This window comes from Lepidochelys kempii, chromosome 12 (assembly GCF_965140265.1).
Source record: "Lepidochelys kempii isolate rLepKem1 chromosome 12, rLepKem1.hap2, whole genome shotgun sequence".
In the NCBI taxonomy this organism is placed as follows: domain Eukaryota; kingdom Metazoa; phylum Chordata; order Testudines; family Cheloniidae; genus Lepidochelys; species Lepidochelys kempii.
In genome coordinates, this window is record NC_133267.1 from 34,103,336 (window position 1) to 34,123,306 (window position 19,971).

The 19,971-nt window shown below is 39.4% G+C and overlaps 1 protein-coding gene across 1 annotated transcript in view; it reads left to right on the forward strand.

Annotated features, from left to right (window-relative positions):
- The window catches only part of CDH13 (cadherin 13), a 789,423-nt gene that overhangs the window by 567,710 nt on the left and 201,742 nt on the right, over window positions 1–19,971 (forward strand). The window lies entirely within an intron of this gene.

Sequence of the window (19,971 nt, forward strand, 5' to 3'; positions counted from 1 at the left end):
TTCAACCCTCTGGAAGCTCTCAGAGTGGTATCTCAGTGGTCAAGATCTAGCTATTTATGCAGGTAATTCGGTTTTCTGATTACATTTTATAGTATACTCCTGGAGCCTTTATATTTTACCTGGATTGCAGGTTGGAGAGTATGTATCTTTTTTATTAGGATCTCAGTTTTATTCAATAGAAACTCATATGGCAGGAATCCCCCTTCCAGGAAACTGTACATTTAAATCCCTTAGGACCATATATAAAGTAACTCTTACAGGTCCATGAATGGCTATTAGCCAAGAGGGCCAGGGATGCAACCCCATGCTCTGGGTGTCCCTAGAATCTGATTACCAGAAGCTCGGAGTAGATGCCAGGGTATGGATTACTTGATGATTTTCTGTTCTGTTCTGTTCATTCCCTCGGAAGCACCTGGCATTGGCCACTATCGGAAGACAGGATACTGGGCTAGGTGGACCATTTGTCTGAACCAGTATGGCCATTAAAATCAGTATGGCCATTCTTATGTCCAGGAAGATATTTTTTACCTAGAAAAGTGTTTTGTAGAATATAAAATTAGGGCCAAATTGCACCATCATTTTAAAAGCTGAAATCCCTGTTGAAATGAATGGTACACTAATGTCACAACTTATGCATGTACTTTTCTCCTAATGTGCACCCCATAATGACTGTATGGTACCGCTTCACACTACTGACCTAATTACATGATAATGGTCCAAATCCTGTTCTGATTGAGACCTTGTTCACCCCATTGAGTTTAACTTTCCTTTATGGAAACTTTCACTTTCCTTTATGGAAAGTAATTTAGGATATTGATCTGCATGAAGTTTGTACATATATTAGATTATCTTTAATAGTCCAGGCTACATCTTCACCCCAGTGATGAAAGGTGGTATACTGGGTCATGTTTCCCCAATGAAAATCTGGAGTAACTCCATTAACAATAATAAAGTTGCTCCAGATATACACCAGTGCAACAGAAATCTGGAGATCAGAATTTGTTGTCGATAGTTGCTGTAGTTAAATGGGGTGGGGGTAAGAAATTTTATTCTGGATGTATGGCAATTTAATAAACATCTGTCATGTATATTTAAAACTGCCATTTCAGGATTCTAATTATAACATCTCAAAATAAACCCTTCTCAAAAGAGAATTGAAGTGACAGTTCACGCACTGAAGAAAATGAAACATGACGTTGCTCGTTCTCCTTTCGTCCTAGAGCTAAAATTTAAATTAATTTTCTTCTTCTGACAGAAAGTATTTTAATTGGAAATTATTTTTGATTGCAGTTTTCAGAGAGGATTTGGATTCTTCTATGTGTGTGTACAGACGTTGTTTAGTGCCTTCATAATATTGTAGTAAATTAATCATTTGCAGAAATTTTAAATAGTTGACAGCTGCACTGGCAATTTTAAGGAAGGCTAAACAATTAAAAGAATAGAGGTAAAACACTAATGGTTTTTCCCCCATAACTCAGCACCTTCAGATATACTTCATGTTTAGCTCATTGTTATGGGTACCTGTCATAAATATAAAGGGAAGGGTAACCACCTTTCTGTATACAGAACTATAAAATCCCTCCTGGCCAGAGGCAAAACCCTTTCACCTGTAAAGGGTTAAGAAGCTAAGATTACCTCGCTGGCACCTGACCAAAATGATCAATGAGGAGACAAGTTACTTTCAAAGCTGGAAAGGGGGGTGGGGAAACAAAGGCTCTGTCTGTCCATGTGATGTTTTTGCTGGGAACAGATCAGGAATGCTCTTCAGAACTTCTGTTAAATTAGTAAGTAATCTAGCTAGAAATGCCTTAGGTTTCCTTTTGTTAAATGGCTGGTAAAATAGGTTGTGCTGAATGGAATGTATATTCCTGTTTTTGTGTCCTTTTGTAACTTAAGGTTTTGCCTAGAGGGATTCTCTTTGTTTTGAATCTAATTACCCTGTAAGGTATTTACCATCCTGATTTTACAGAGGTGATTCTTTTACTTTTTCTTTAATTAAAATTCTGCTTTTAAGAACCTGATTGCTTTTTTATTGTTCTTAAGATCCAAGCGTTTGGGTCTATGTTCAACTATGCAAATTGGTGAGGATTTTTATCAAGCCTTCCCCAGGAAAGGGGGTGTAGGGCTTGGGGGGATATTTTGTGGGGAAGACGTCTCCAAGTGGGCTCTTTCCCTGTTCTTTGTTTAACACGCTTGGCAGCATAGGGTTCAAGGACAAGGCAAAGTTTGTATCCTGAGGAAATTTTTAACCTAAGCTGGTAAGAATAAGCTTAGGGGGTCTTTCATGCAGGTCCCCACATCTGTACCCTAGAGTTCAGAGTGGGGAAGGAACCTTGACATGTACCTAATTGTGAAAAAACAAAAGATATGACATCAGGAGTAAGTAGACGGCAGGAGTTTAGATGTACTTGCCATTATAATTTAGGGCTATTGTGAAATTCTTTACTGTATGATTCAGTGAGTGTGCATCTATGTAGCTCCTCCCCTGAAAAGCTTTGAGAAAAGTTGGGGAGCCGAATTCTGAACTGCTGCATAACCTCATGTACATTTCATTACCTTACCCTCACTAAGACTCCTTTGGACCTATTCACCCATTCCACAAATGTGTAAGGGAGTCTAAATTACAATCTGGAGAGCTAAACGAAGATATTAATTAAAGTAACCCCCAATCTAATCTAATTTACACCTTCCAGGCCTTCTGCCTGGGAATTTCTCCCACTGAGAGCTTAATCAAAAAGCCTATTGAGGTCAACGAAATCTTTCCATTAACTTCAAATGGCTTTGGATCAGGGACTGAGACATCCGTACACATCATTAGAAAGGGTGCAAGTAGCTCTATATGAATCAAAATGAGTGAATGTTCACAGCCATCACCTGACAACCAACCTGTTGAAGCTACCAGAAGGGAAATACTAGGAAGCCAGCCAGTCAGCAGAGCAGTAGACAGTATAGAGTAGACAGGAGAGTAACAAGAGGCTCCCATAAAATGGACAAGAACAAAGGGAGGATTTAGACTGGGACTTGGCATTTGAAAAGGGGAGAAAAATCATCTGCAGGGGGAAGAGTTGTCCTGATATTTTCACTCTGCTTTTCATTGATAAAGTAGTATTGGATTTATCAATAGAGATCCTGTTATCTATATTATTTTCATTTTCCTGGGTTTCACTGAAAACAGTGTTGAAAACCTGGTCACAGTTCTCAGTTAGAAGGATTTTCAAGTGACTTTGTAGCACAAGCCCCACTGAAGGGCAACATGACTTTTGCTCTCAAGTCACTTAGACGCCTTTAAGACCCTTACTAAATGGGGGAGGCAAAATAGTGGTAGATGATGTAGAAAAAGCTGAAGTACTCAATGCTTTTTTTGCCTCAGTCTTTACAGACAAGGTCAGCTCCCAGACTGCTGCACTGGGCAACACAGTATGGGGAGGAGGTGAGCAGCTCTCAGTGGTGAAAGAACAGGTTAAGGACTATTTAGAAAACCTGGACATACACAAGTCCATGGGTCCAGATCTAATACATCCAAGGGTGCTGAGGGAGTTGGCTGATGTGATTGCAGAGCCATTGGCCATTATCTTTGAAAATTCATGGTGACTGGGGGAGGTCCCAGATGACTGGAAAAAGGCAAATATAGTGCTCATATTTTAAAAAGGGAAGAAAGAGAACGGGGAACTACAGACCAGTCAGCCTCACTTCAGTCCCCGGCAAAATCATGGAGCAGGAAACCATTTTGAAGCACTTGGAGGATAGGAAGGTGATCAGGAGCATTCAACATGGATTCACCAAGGGCAAGTCATGCCTGACCAACCTGATTACCTTCTATGATGAGATAACTGGCACTATGGATATGGAGAAAGTGGTGGATGTGATACATCTTGACTTTAGCAAAGCTTTTGATATGGTCTCCCACAGTATTCTTGCCAGCACGTTTAAAAAATATGGATTAGATGAATGGACTGTAAGGTGGATAGAAAGCTGGCTAGATTGTTGGCTCAACGGGTAGTGATCAAAGGCTCGATGTCTAGTTAGCAGCCGGTATCAAGCAGAGTGCCCTAGGGGTCGGTCATGGGGCCGGTTTTGTTCAACATCTTCATTAATGATCTGGATGATGGAATTAATTGCACCCTCAGCAAGTTCTCAGATGACACTAAGCTGGGGGGAGAGGTAGATATGCTGGAGAGTAGGGATAGGGTCCAGAGTGTCCTAGACAAATTGGAGGATTGGGACAAAAGAAATCTGATGAGGTTCAACAAGGACAAGTGCAGAGTCCTGGGGAGGGTGAATCCATGCACAACTACAGGCTGGGGACCAACTGGTTAAGCAGCAGTTCTGCAGAAAAGGACCTGGGGATTACAGTGGAAGAGAAGCTGGATATGAGTCAGCAGTGTGCCCTTGTTGCCAAGAAGTCCAATGACACATTGGTCTGTATTAATAGGAGCATTGCCAGCAGATCGAGGGAAGTAATTATTCTCCTCTACTTGGCACTGGTGAGGCCATATCTGGAGTAATGCATCCAGTTTTGGTCCCGTTCTCCCCCCACCCCCCGCCCCACTACAGAAAGGATGTGGACAAATTGGAGAGTGTCCAGCAGAGGGCAACAAAAATTATTAAGGGGCTGGGGCACATGACTTACAAGGAGAGGCTGAGGGAACTGGGGTTATTTAGTCTACAGAAGATAACAGTGAGGGGAGATTTGATAGCAGTCTTCAAATACCTGAAGGGGGGGTTCCAAAGAGAATGGAGCTCAGCTGTTCTCCGTGGTGGCAGATGACCAAACAAGGAGCAATGGTCTCAAATTGCAGGGGGGGATGTCTAGGTTGGATATCAGGAACACTATTTCACTCGGAGGGTGGTGAAGCACTGGAATGGGTTACCTAGGGAGGTGGTGGAATCTCCATCCTTAGAGGTTTTTAAGGCCCCGCTTGACAAAGCCCTGTCTGGGATGATTTAGTGGGTGTTGGCCCTGCTTTAAGCAAGGGATTGAACTAGATGACCTCCTGAGGTCTCCTAATATTTTATGATTCTATGAAACTGCTGGGTCCTCAGCCCTCTTGAAAACTAAGACACTTAGTTCCTAATCTTTCAAAAACTTTCTAGATTCCGAGGCCAGAAGGGACCAATGTGATCAGCTGATCTGACCTCCCTTATACCACAGACCATAGAACTTCCCCAAAATAATTCCTAAATCATATCTTTGAGAGAAATGTCCAGTCTTCATTTAAAAATTATCGGTGATGGAGAATCCACCACAACCCTTGCTAAATTGTTCCAGTGGTTTATTACAGTCACTATTAAAAATGTATGCCTTGTTTGCAGTCTAAATTTTTCTAGCTACAACTTCTAGCCAGTGGATTGTGTTATACTTTATCTGTTAGATTGAAGAGCCCATTATGAAATATTTGTTCCCTGTGTAGATACTTATAGACTTTAATCAAGCCACACCTTTATCTTCTCTTCATTAAGCAAAATTGATTGATCTCCTTGAGTCTGTCACTATAAGGCATAGTTCTAATTCTTTAATCATTCTCATGGCTCCCCTCTGAACCCTCTCCAATTTATCAACATCCTTCCTGAACTGTGGGCACCAGAACTGGACACAGTATTCCAGCAGTGGTTGCATCAGTGCCAAATACAGAGGTAAAATAACCTCTCTACTCCTACTTGAGATTCCACTATTTATGCATCAAAGGCTTTCATTCTCCCTCTTGAACACAGCATCACACTGGCAAATCACGTTCATCTGATTATCCACCCCACCTTCATTTGTGCTTAACTTTACTACCATGTGCTTAACTACCAGTTCCACCACTGCTTTACTACCAGCAGCCTCACTTGTTTTTCAGGGGGACTACTCATTGAATAACGTTAAGCCTGTGAGTAGTTGCAGGATTAGGGGCTTATTTAGGAGCCTAAATATGGACTTTAGAGTCCTGTTTTTGAAAAAAATGTGGCCCAGCTTTATTACAAAAGGGAGCAATACATAAACATTTGCATTCTTCACTGAACACAGCAACTGAACGGCTGATATGAATGGTGAAACCCTTGCAGCTGACTAGTTAGTTGTTGTAATGCAGCTTTGCTCAGACTACCTCCTCTAATTCATGGTACAGAATTATGGCTGCCTCTAAGGTGAGTTGATTCTCTCACAGGTATATAGTGGAACACATAAAGGCATTCTGCACTTTAGAGAAAAAAATGCTCTCAGCCGTATGTCAACATCCTCAATACGTTGTGCTCCCTTTCTTCCCTGGAGAAAAAGGAAAGGCATTTGCAGTCCCTACATGATAAAATTTCTACTAACTGGAACCTCCAGACACTTAGTTGCCCTGTATTTCCCCTCATTCATTAAGGGGGCCTGAGCTTTTATCCCTAGCTTACCTTCAGATCACAAGAATCCTTTCGAATCAATTCCCCTTTGACCACCGGAAGGGTGTGTGAGACTCTGTGTGTGTGTATGTGTGTGTGTGTTGGGGGTGGGGGCATGGAATTGCTAGGAAATACACATCTCATCTCAAAAGTCCTTCAACAAATAATTGCAAACCATATAGAGAAAGATGGATATTTATCCTGCATGGAGTTTTCATTATACAACATTTTACTAAAGAGACCAGCATAAATTTAATTTAAAATGGTAACACCTAGAGAACTGTGCTCATTGGTCTTGTGGCTTTGACTATCAGAAATTCTACAAGAACTTTCGTGTCAAAAGGTCAATTACATCACACTGCAAAGATGTAGATTCAGTTAAACCAGGTTTTTAGTAAGGCAACAACAAACTGGGACAGGAACAACTTAAGTTAGGAGAGGAAGTAGTTGTTTTAAAACAAAGTAAACATTTAAGGCTGTGTAAATTCAGCAGATCATTTTTTCTCACTGTCAAGCCAGTCAGCTTCTTCTTTCTAGAGCTGGTTAAAGCAGAATGCCAAGTAGCAAAGAAAAAGTTTAGAAGAACACTTCCCTCTGGATAACTTCCACTCCCATCCGACAGTATAATCTGTGTTTTTCCAGTTTACACACTATATTTAGTTAATCAGACTTCATATGTGGCAGATGGGATTTGATTACATGACCCAGCATGTCAACATTATCTGTGGGTGGCAAAGGAGTTTGATCTTAGGTGACTTGGTAAGTTATTCCTACTTGAACAGATGGGATTTAAATTGCCGGGAGGGTGTTTCCAACAGATAAATATTTCTCTTTTTCATTCTGAAATGATAGAAAGAAATATTAATTTTTGTTTCATGAGATGGAAACAGAAAGCCAACACAGATTTTGGAATATAAATGATGAATTTAGATGGTATTTTGAGGAAACTGATAAGCATACAATGCCTTGTGCCTTGGTTGGACTACAGTCCATCTTTACAAATCATTTTCAGCACAGATAAATTATATAGTATAATTTAAACTATTATAGATAAGTGTAATGGATTAAATAGAATATGCTACCTGCTGCAGTAAACAGTGATGAGAGAGGTAACTTTTTAAACACTTTCTCCTTTTCTGTGCAAAACATCTTGGAAAATAATAGACGGTATCTTTAAAAGTAATTGTAAGATATAATGTGGAAAGACCTATTAAAATATTTATATAATTTTGTTGACAATGTTTTCCACCCAGTTAAAACTTTTTCTTTTATTTAGAAGAAGTCAGGGGAAATATTTTGAAACACTTTACATACAGATATTTATCCTATTCAGATAGTGACAGAATAACAACCACTCAAAGATCTGATAGCTTCTCTGAGATGTGAAAGTAGAAAAAAGAACCCGTGTTGAAAATGGAACATGGAGAAGGGCAACAAACAAATAAGAAAAGTCAGACACTTATGGATTTCAGGGAAAGGGTAGTGGTAGGAGAGGGGAGAGAGAGAGAAAAATGAGTGTCACAGTTAGAGATGGTCACGTATAAATGCACCATTTTAGTTTTGCTCTGATCCATGGTTCCCATTATGAGGTTTTTGCGAGCATTTGAACACAACCATTTACATTTTCACAAATTTTCTCACAAATATTTATCTGTGCAAAAATTGTACCAGAATTTTGTTATCCATCATTTAAAGTATTCAGCCTTCAGACAGCATGCAGAAATGTTACTATGTGATTCAGGGGATCAGTCACTTCAGAAGTATAATAAATAATGACTATTGACTGGAATGAGCCACAGATAATCATCAACCCATGGACTGAACATTATTCATCAAAACAAATAGGCGATTAGTAATAAGCATTAATAATTTCAGGCATTAGCAGCAGTGGACCTCCTAGTGAAAACTTTCAGAACTAGAGTGGCCTGGAAACTGGTTTTATAACCCACTCCCTCCTTCCCTTTGACAACACAAAAAGTGAAGGGAGATGGAACAAAATCTTAAATGCATCTGACTGGAGCCCCTGAGGCACTGTCAGTTAGCTATCTACACTGGTGGGCTGAAGGCTGGATGTCATGATGATATCATGACTTTCAGGACTCTCAAATGAAAAACAACGTTCCTTAAACAAGAGCAAACCCTGACAGCCTTCCTTTTGGGAAGAAAATCCTTTGGTTTGCTCTGCTCCTTATATCTTGGGATCAGAGAAGATGAGATGAGCTGGGTTGAGGCGAGTTGAGCTGTGATGCCATGATGATTTTTCCAAGTCTTCTTTTAAGGACCTCAAAATGGTAGGAGGAGTGGATGACATAGTTAGAATCATAGAATGATAGGACTAGAAGGGACCTCAAGAGGACTAAGTATTATCTAGACCATACCTGACAGGTGTTTCTCTAACCAGCTCTTAAAAATCTCCAATGATGGAGATTCCACAACCTCCCTAGGCAATTTATTCCAGTGCTTAACTACCCTGACGGGAAGTTTTTCCTAATGTCCAACCTAACCCTCCCTTGCCGCAACGTAAGATCATTGCTTCTTGTCCTATCCTCCAAGGTTAAAGAGAACAATTTTTCTCCCTCCTCCTTCTAACAACTTTTTATGTGCTTGAAAACTGTTATCATGGCCACCCTCAATCTTCTCTTCTCCAGACTAAACAAACCCATTTTTTTCAGTCTTCTCTCATAGGTCATGTTTTCTAGACCTTTAAATGTTTTTGTTCTTCTCTGGACTTTCTCCAATTTATTCACATCTTTCCTGAAGTGTGGTGCCCAGAACTGGACACAATACTCCAGTTAACGCCTAATCAACTCAGAGAAGAGTGGAAGGATTACTTGTATCTTGCTTACAACACTACTGCTAATACATCCCAGAATGATGTTTGCTTTTTTTTGCAAAAGTGTTGAACAATTGACTCGTGTTTAGCCTGTGATCTACTATGGCCCCCAGATCCCTTTTTGTAGTACTTCTTCCTAGGCAGGTTTCAGAGCAGCAGCCATGTTAGTCTGCATCCACAAAAAGAAAAGGAGTACTTGTGGCACCTTAGAGACTAACAGATGTATTTGAGCATAAGCTTTCCTGAGCTACAGCTCACTTCATCAGATGCATGCAGTGGAAAATACAGTGGGGAGATTTTATGTACACAGAGAACATGAAACATCTTATCACTATAAAAGGTCCCTTCCCACCCCCTGCTCTCCTGCTGGTAATAGCTCACCTTACCTGATCACTCTTGATACAGTGTGTATGGTAACACCCATTGTTTCATGTTCTCCGTGTATATAAATCTCCCCACTGTATTTCCACTGAATGCATCTGATGAAGTGAGCTGTTGCTCATGAAAGGTTAGGCTCAAATACATTTGTTAGTCTCTAAGGTGCCACAAGTACTCCTTTTCCTTCTTAGGCAGTCATTTTCCATTTTGTATGTGTGCAATTGATTGTTCCTTCCTAAATGGAGTACGTTGCATTTATCCTTATTGAATTTCATCCTTTTACTTCAGACCATTTCTCCATTTTGTCCAGATCATTTTGAATTTTAATCTGATCCTCTAAAGCACTTGCAACCCCTCCTAGTTCTGTATTGTCTGCAAGCTTTGTAAGTGTACTCTCTATACCATTATCTAAATCATTGATGAAGATATTGAACAGAATTGGACCCAGGACCAGTCCCTGTGGGATCCTACTCAATATGCCCTTCCAGCTTGATGGTGAACCACTGATAACTACTTTCCGGGAATGGTTGTCCAACCAGTTATAGTATCACCTTATAGTATCGCCATCTAAGGTTCACACCTAATTATTTCATCCACTAATTAAATCCATTTCCATAAGGCCAAAGGGTTCTCAGATTTTTCTTTGAGTCCAACTCAGCACAGATCCTTGAGCTATATCAGTAGACCTTTTTGTCTGGAGTAATTCATTCTCTTTCTAGTTTTCTTACACCTGTTTATAACATTCATTATTGAAAATAATTTGACTTACTTCTTATGGTTAAGTCCCAAGCAGGCAAAAGTTATGGACTCAGTTGTCTCAACAAGCCTCCTCTTGCATCCAGGAGGGAAGTGGATGCTATCACCATCTGCCACTGAAGAAAGGGCAAAGGAAAAGAGCAAGTAAAATAGAGAAACAGACTAAACATAATCTGGCGTAACCATTTCTGTTCACTGGAACACTGCTCTACAACAGTTCTATCACTTAGCAAAGCTGTATGCAGTTATAACTGAGCTGCGTCCCCAGTCTCACTCACATTATTTCTAGGTGACATTTCTAAATGATAGCAGGTTTTTTTCCTGCTTCCCTTTAATCCCTAGATTCAGCGGAAATGTAGAACTTTGGAAAGTGCTGAGGTTTTCATTTCTGTAGTGTAGAGATTTCACTGTCTATTGAATACATCGGTCACAGGCATAAGAAAGCAACAGTGGCCAGGAATGACTTTCCATTTTCAACTAGTCACATAGTGACATAGCCCATGGCTTTGTTACTTGGGATGGCTGTGAAGGCCTCAAGGAAGTTTCATCTGTACTGCATGCAGCAGCCTAAATCCTAAGTAACATAAATCAAGGAGAGCATATTTGTCTGCAGGTCCACATTCTATGCCTTCTCTCTATACGTCATAAGACCTACTTCAAAATGTGGGCTAGAACCTAGCTGACTGTAATCTTTCTCCCCACACGTCTCCCAAAATTCTACAATCACCAGAGATGCTGCAGTTGACAGAATCTCATAGGCACATGCAGGACACACCACTTTTTTCAAGACTTCCCATGACTGAGCAGTATCCCAAATGGCCAGTTGGCACTTCTTCCATTCCTCTTTTCCCTGTGTAACCCATCTCTGCAAATAATATTTCATATATCTAACTGTCTCATTGGGAGGGGAAAAGAATATTGTCCTAATACAACACCAGTTTGTGCTTCTACTTACCCTTGTATTTGGCAACTAGACACTATGGTGGATAGCACATTACAAATTCATATCGGGAAACAGATGACTGCATGGATGGTGAGAGAATAAAGATGGGCTCTTGAGTATTCATCTTGCAGATGGTTCCTTCTCTGTCTCTATTTTCTAGTCCCTTTTTGTCTTTCAGTCTAATACCCTATGATATCTTTTCAGTGGCTTTTTCAGTTCAGGGCAGATTGCTTGTTCTCAATGAGCCAAAGACATTTAAGAAAATTATATCTTTTTTCCCCTCAAACATCAGTGAGGTTAGAGAAATAAAACAAAGGAACTGAGAGGGGTTAGGCATATCCTGAAATAATTAACAGAATTGGATTTAGTTTAGATCTCAGTAACACGTCAGACAAAATCTGTAAGGAAAAACAACCTGGACTGCAGATATTCAGAAGGAGAGAAATATTTTGAGAACAGTCATATTCCAACAAATGCCTGGATGAGTTGGATTTTTTGGGGCTATTCAAGTGAATGTACTGTATCTAAGAGTAATTAAATGAAACCGAACACAAGAAAATACCAGAGAATATTTCCTATCAAGAGTACAAACAATGAAATAATCTCCAAGGCTGCTGAGACATTTAAAAATAGAGTGAGGACAAACATCCAGTTTTAAGGGCAATTCTGCATAGGCAGGCGATGGCCAAGATAAAATAATAGTTTCTCCCCCTCTTTAATTTCTACTGATTTGCTTTTACAGGAGTTTTTTAATGACACATTTTAACTTTAGAGGAAAAACATAAAATGAGTATTAAAATAGAAATATATTGGTTTGTATTTTATTAACAATTTTTGCTTTATTTAATTTTTTAATTTGAATTTAAGCCGCCTAGGTTAACCACTCAAAAATATTCAAATCAATTAATTTTTTTAAGATTTAGGAAAGATTTTGGTTAATGAAAGAAAAGTTGGGTAAGAAATCTGGAATATGGAACAAACAATAGATTATGGACTACCAGCTCAGTGGGGCTCTTCAGTAGATATGATGGAAAAATAAATCAGGTGAGAAGACTCACTGATGTAGAAAAAGTTATTTCTGGGAAAATGTGTTCAGTCTGTGATGACTTCAATGAAGAACTGTCATCTGACAATTTTATTGTTAAAGAATCCAAGCAGTTCACTTCTGAGTATCCCAGACGTTCATATAATGAGGTGCGATTTTACTTTAAGCATAAAAAGTGTTGGAGCAACGTTTTTCCCCTTTCCAGACCCAGTTGGATTTTTTTAAAGTCTTTTCAAAGGTATAAATTGGCTGCTTCAGAAAAAAAATGCAAGTAGACAGACCTAAGCATGGCAGAAGAATGGAAGCAAGAAAAGGTTTGAAACATTAGTTTACCCAGATTGTTTTATATTTTGAGTCATGCAAGTTTCTGCTCTGTTGTAGGAAATTGTCTCAGAAATTGCTCCAGGCAGTTAGCTCAGAAAATGACATTTTCAGATTTGTTCATAGACTAGTATGCTTGTTCATATTGGCTCACTTTAAGTAGTTTAGCCTCAGACTTTAATGTATCTCTTAAAATAAGATGGGAGTTTTCTGGAGTTTAAGGGACAATTTCAACAGGTGCATATAAGTGAAAAATCTACTCCTACTACAATTTGTGCACAATCGTACCTGTGCATTCTGCACTAGTATCAACAGGTTTTCTGAATTTGTGGCCCCACTGTGGGCCTTGTCTCCACTTCATCTCTGTCCACTTACCTGGATCTGAAAGCTGATAGTTCTGACACCTGAGTAAGCCCCGATGATCCTCTCTCTTGCTGGTGTGGGACATGTTGTCCTGTCATTTCCTGCTTGTTTGTAAGCAGGTCTCCCATCAAGCACCAGTTGGAACTTATAGTATAGGGACATTCCTCATGTGCCTCTTTTCCCCCTCAGCTGACATGTCAGCACCGAGGGAACACAAGGGGTGAAATCTCTTTGACTTCAATGGAGCTGGGAATTCATCCAAGAAAATGTGTGGATCCTGTTCCTAGAACATTGAGGATGCCATGGTGAAATAAAGAGGCTGAGGGGTGAAATACATGTTTGCCCAATTCAAATATGCAAAACCAGCAGGGAAATAACCGTTTCAAGCTTTTAAGGGATTGAATGGAAGAGTAAAACAAAACAAAGGACTTTTAGGAAGTGCTTTGCTGCGCACTGATCTGGGGTGGTTGCCGGTGGATGGGATATTGCAGCTACCTCACCACCACTGTCCCATTCCAGTGGATATTTCACCTCCAGGCAGCACTGCTCTGGTTAGCACTGCCATTAATGGTTTAAGTGTGTAAGTGAGTGTAGCCCAGGAAGTATAAGCAGGAGGTCTCTGACCTAGAAAGTGATGCATGCTGCATCCTCAGTGTTAACGTTACTTAGTCTTTTTACTGAGTGTGCCTGTTATAAGGGCAGTATAGAAATGTGCATCCATTGGCTACAAACCATTTTTTTCTGGTCCTGTAACTCAAAACCATTTTTTTAAATGGAATACTGCAGAATTCTTGGCTATAATTTAGACTAGGCCCCTTGAGCAACCTTTCACCATTCCAAACAAGCTAAGTTATTTACATTTTAAAACCAGCATGCCTTGTGCATGTTCCACATGAAAACTTTATTAATATGTATCCCATTTGAACCTTATGACAGCCTGTATCATGAAATGACATGAGAGATTTACCCTGGCCATCCAGTAATTAATGTAAATTTTAAAATGTGTCAGGATACATGTTTATGTGATAGCTCTGACAGGTCCATTGTGATCTATTATGATCTACCCATACATCCCCAATAAAAACATGGAGGCTAGAAGTGAGACAAGATAAATAACTTGCTTATAGCAAAGGAGATATTTAAAAACTAAAAACAAAAAAAAACAAGCTCTGTTCTTGTACAAATATAATTCTATATACACGCGTAAACAATTGTCTATAACTATTAGAACAGATTAGAGTTGTTCTTGAGTGCATGGAAGGGTAACTGCATTTTCTGTTAGGCTCTGATAAAGAAGACCCTTAATCATAGGCTTAACTTTAAGCACATTTAAGTTACAGCGAAGACCATGGGATTTAAGTGTGTGCTTTAGTTCTTTCCTGAACAGAGATTCTTTTCTTGAAGAATAGCAAAATATGTTAGATTGTAATTTTTCAATCAAAACAGGGTTTTATTTTTATCTAGAAATGAGTTAATGATATTAAGTTGTTTCATAACTACACTCATAGCATATAAAATGAGGAAAATTGAAGAATTTCCTGTTATTTGGTAATATATACAGAAATCCCACTTCATTTTAACACACTTAAACTGTTTAACTATTACAGTTGCTGGGTAAGTGGATCTAAGACTTCCTGCTGTATTGCAGAGGAATCATTTTGAAGTACCCCAATATTTGAGACTAGGAATTAGGAGCTTCTCAGTTTGAGTAGGAGTTTCTCTAGTCAGGATATTCTTTCAACCATAGGATTAGGTGGGCCTGTCAGAGATGTGAGAATGGTTTCAAGGTAAGAGAAGAACATATACCCAATGTCAACAAACCCTTCAGCCAATTACAGTGAAATCCCAGAAACCAATTTAGATGTGTATTCATCAGGCTGTGCAGGGCTTCACATGCTTGCCTCAAATTAATGGTAATAGGAATTATGCACACAAATCCTTACACATTGAAAGGAGTGGAGTGAGGACTGGGGGGATTATAATAAAATAAAGTATAGGAAATATATGTACCCACCACTTTCTGTCCATCTTCCAGATTTGTGAAAGAGGACTGCAATGAAGAAATGAAATGTAAATGGATATTGTATAGTGTACTCTGAATAAATCTTACATTGAATGAAGAGTTCTTCAAATAAACATGTGCCAGTTTCTTGTCTGTGTCCTTACAGGGAAAAAAAGCCATGTTCTTAACTCCATTTAGCCAACTCTAGGCAAAAACCTAGTGTGGCCAAGGCAGTTTGTAGCTTATGCACAAGTTTTCGGGTCAAGTTCAAGACTACGGGAGAGCCTAATCTTTAACTCAATCTACTAACTCATGCACAAACTACAGTACACCTTGTCTTTACTAGGATTTTACCTGGAATTAACTGAAGTTCACTAACTCAAGAACACAGCTTTTTGTTCCAAGTGAAGACAAGGCCTATGTTACAAATTATCAATGAAAGAAACACATCAACATTCACTCGACAAAATCTAAATAATTTCCTTAAATTTATAGTAGTCCATTAATCACATGGCATGATTTTTAGCCCACAGCCTCAGCTGATATGTGTACTGATGTGCAGAATGATAGAAGTTTCACACTGTAAACTCATTGATGACAATGAGTGTTTGCCAGGGTAGTGGGAGTGAAAGCTTCAGGATCTAGCCCACAGTTTTTGGCATTTCTGACTAGTGTGTGTGCGCGCGCAGTCTATGTTCGTTTTTCTTGTCTCCAGAGCACCATCTGTTAACTAAACTTCTTTACAAGCTACTGTACATCACTCATTTTAGACATAAATGTTCTTCTGTTCCTGTTGTGTTTTTACTGTTTCTTCTCTGTTAATGATTGGTATTAGAAATGTTGATTCATGAAAATGAAGTGATAGAAAATGGTGTGTTATGAAGCAGCTAATCCACTATAAACATTTTCAATCTTCTCCTGCTGCTGCCTGCCACTGCATCCTTTATTTATAGTATTGTTACAAATACTAAAGGCAGGTTGAGGTGAGGGTGTACACAGCTGCAAACTCTCATTTGGATAGTAATGGTGCACAGATAACTCTCCCCTTCACAAAAATATGCTAGGATTTATTTAACTGCATAGAAAGAGATCTGAGTAAAATATCAAGATTGCAAGCTGGCCTTATTTTGATTAGGTCATGTGGTTTTCTAGTAATTTTACCCCGTACAACAGAAAAGCAATCAAAACGTTTTTGAGACAACTGTTAGCACAGGAAGTAATAACAGTTGAGACATCATCACTTTTATTGTTTGAAAAATAAGTCCAAGAATTAGAAGTGCCATAAATGTACGTTAAAGACTTTGCTTGTTGGGGATCTATTTTTTATTACTATTATGTGTAGGTTTTTAACTATTATATGTGCATCTAGTCAATAATAAAAATAATACTTTTCACTTATAGTACACTTAAACTCCAAAAAGCCACTCTTTAAATGGCATCTTGGCCTTTCCATGTTGTTTCCCGGTGACTCCTGATTAAATCTGCTAAACTGACAAGGGGTTTTCACATTTGCTAGCCCTGCAATCCTGTTTTGTGTTCTGAGAGTTAAGCTAGGTTCTTTTCAGCTTGTACATCAGCAGCTGTGCTAAAGATTTTGCAGTTAAATTCTGCCTTCAATTATTAAGCCTATTTTTCCAATTATTCAGTGAGGCTGCGCAAGTGTAACTAGAGGTAATATCTGTGCCTGTAATTGGACCTTCATTAACTTTGGAGCTTAGACTCCATTAAAAAAGCATGAACCAGAAAAGACTCCAACACACTCTCATGTTGTTGTGTTGCCTGTACAATGCTAAGAGGACTAAACATTATTTTTGTCAGTGGCATGAAGCAAATATTGGGGTAAACAGCAGATTTGTTGCGTAAGAAGTTTCAATTTTTATCCACTTTGCAAGTAGAAATGCACTTAAATCTTCTTTATTCTGCTTTTATTTGCAGTGATGAGTAACACCGAATAGAAGTAACATGCAGAGTGATGGCTAAATAGTCTGTTTGTGCCTCATTTAAATTTGGTTAGGAAGTGACTGCTTTCAAAGCAAGACTCATAACATCCTTTGAAAGTCCAATGGCTATTTACATGCACATTGCTAACTAGGTCCACCTAGAGGAGACTCTCCATAACAGAGTTTTCTACATACTATTTAATATTACTCAGTGCTTATTTCAATAGTTATGTATAGTCAGCCTTTGGTCTATTTTACAGCAGTGTATATATGGAGTAAACCTGTTAACATCAGTGGAATTACTGCAGGTTTACACTAGTGTAATGAAATCAGAATCTGGTTCAAAGAACGGAGAGATATTTTAATTTATACTTGTTCGATCTCTAATTTGAATAATGTCCTTTTTGAATTTCTGATTATAATTAGATAATTAGCTATTTCCTTTGTTAAAATATATGTTTTATGGATTAAGGTTCTGATTTCCAATAGCACCTCAGCTTGTCTCCAGTTTAGCTCCTGAAAATAATTGCAGCCGTGTTTTGTTAGCACTTTGATGAGGTACAGTGTCAGGTATTTAAATTTCTGAGTACTGTAAGATGTGGGTGCAAACTATAGGGCTGCTTCTTCAGATTAGGACTTTAAATCCGTAAGAACATAAGCTTTTATGCAGCCATTTTAATACAAAAATTAAACATAGACTATTGTATAATATACCCTAATAAACAAATGGCAAGTTTTGTGATAAGGTAAATGTTCTACACATTGTTTTTCTATAGGTTTTTTACCCTTTGTATATTGAGTAGACGTACTGTATCTTCAGTTTCAAAGATTCTCTGGATCTTGATTCCGCAACTGCTGCTACTCAGCTGCAGCTGACCTATTGGTTACAATACCAACTTTACCCACATTGACTGTAGTAAGTAGATATACCAGAACTCAGTGGGTGGTTCATTTTCTTAGCTCTGAGAAACACACACTTCATCATGTTGGGTGCTGGTAGTCTGATTTAAATTATTTGTAGGCATTTCCCAGACCATTTGATTTTTGTCGAGAGACGCTTTCTTGTTAGCTGGCTCGAACTAGAGAAATACTGTCATTTTGGTGGGCATATATGTACTCTCCTCATTGAAATTAAGCTGATCAGTGATATTTGTCTCTGTATCAATACATTTGAAAGAAAATTGTTTCCCACAAGGTAAAGACAGTTACAAATTTAAAATAATTGAAACACCCTACTCAGTCACACCACTTTTGTGAAATGTCTTATCCTCAGACATAAGCTGAACATAGCAAGGGCGCTTTATAACTGAACTGTGATGCCATTTTTAAATATCAGAAGTGGATAGTTGACAGGCAATGGATCTACGCCAATTAGGCTGACCAGATAGCAAGTGTGAAAAATCAGGACACTTATTTTCATGGGTGAAGCGTATAGTTACCTATATAAGACAAAGCCCATAGTATCAGGATGGTCCCAATAACATCGGGATGTCTGGTCACCCTAATAGCAGTTTACACCAGTATAAGATCTGGGCCAGAATCCTTGAGTTGTTGTATCAGGAATACCCACTCGGGATCAGCATAATTGGCCACAATCTAGAAATAAACACCAGCAAGCAGGTTTTCCCACATGGTTCTTGTATTCAGGATGGGTATTTTGGGGCTGCCTGAAATAATGTAATGCAATAACTTATGATAAATAGAATAGTTCTAACTGGCATTTCATGCAATTGTGTTTGGAAAAAGATGTGAATCTATGTGATTTGTCAATCTTATGGAAAAAATTAGTTCCATACCCGAGCAGCTGCCTGGATAAGTGCTGAATTTATATTTCTAAACAAGGTTTCTAAATGGGTCCAAATTCTGGATGGCAGAGAGAGCTCGGGGGTGATGCATTCACTGTGCTGCTTACAGCTGCTATGAAAAGCAATGGTGTGTCCATCTGCCTTCCCCACTGCTGGCTGCCAGGGCCCATTTATACCTCCAAGCCAGGTGACTGTGCCCCCTTGGAACGATGGAGCACCCCCATGTGTCTTGGTAGTAGCCCTCCAAGTGTTCAAAGGAAGCAGGAGTGAATATCCTATATTGCACCTGAGCTAAGGAGGCAGAGGCTGTCTATGGTCTCTGTCCCCCACTAGCACGCTCCTGGAAGACAGGCTAAATTTTTGCCCTGAGATAGGATCATCACGTCAGAGTGGAATTTGTGGCTTGAAGCTCATTACTTTCCCAGATGGTGGGTGTGAGCGTACCACAGCTGGATTTGTACCTGGCTACCAAAGGAAACCATCCTTCTGATTATCAGGGGAGCAGGTCAGCATCACCCCTATCAGCTTCTTCAAACACTCTGGAACTGCATTTGATTACAAATTGTACTCCTGGTTTAGAAGCTCTCCAGGGACTTGCTCAACCTCCGTAACCTGCCTTCTACCTCTTCCTTCCACCGCTCTATCCGCTTGACCTCCTCTCTGCCCTCTCCCTATGACTCTGCATCTTGGGCTCAATCTTTCACTTACCCTATCCCATAAAGGGTTTGAACTTTCTGCCCCCCTCCTTTTGAACCAGTGGGTCATTTGCTGACTTTTCATCCCCCTTTAACCTTCATTTGAAGTTAGTTTATGGCTATATTTCTTTGTGTTCTTTTTGTGATGTTTTGTATCGGACACTGAAAATATAACCTGTATTGTCTTGAACTCTAACTAGCAGATTACTCTCCTGTTCACTTCCAGTCCTCTCTAGCAATGGTCCATTAACAAAGAAACTAACAGGAAGGGACAGAAGGAGTAGCTAAGCTAAAATTAGGATATTACTTTCACTATCTGTGGCGCAAACCCGCAGCCAAACCAGGGCTGCTCGCCCAGCTGCCTCTCCAACAGATCCAGGCAGAGTTCTTCTGGGAAATGTCTACTGGGTCCCTGGACACCTCTGGGGAGTAGTAGGTACTGTTTGGGTTCTCTGCTTGGTGTCCCCTTCTGGATCTCTGGTTTTGAACCTGTGACCCTCCCGTCCCTGTTTTTCATTTGTTGTCCC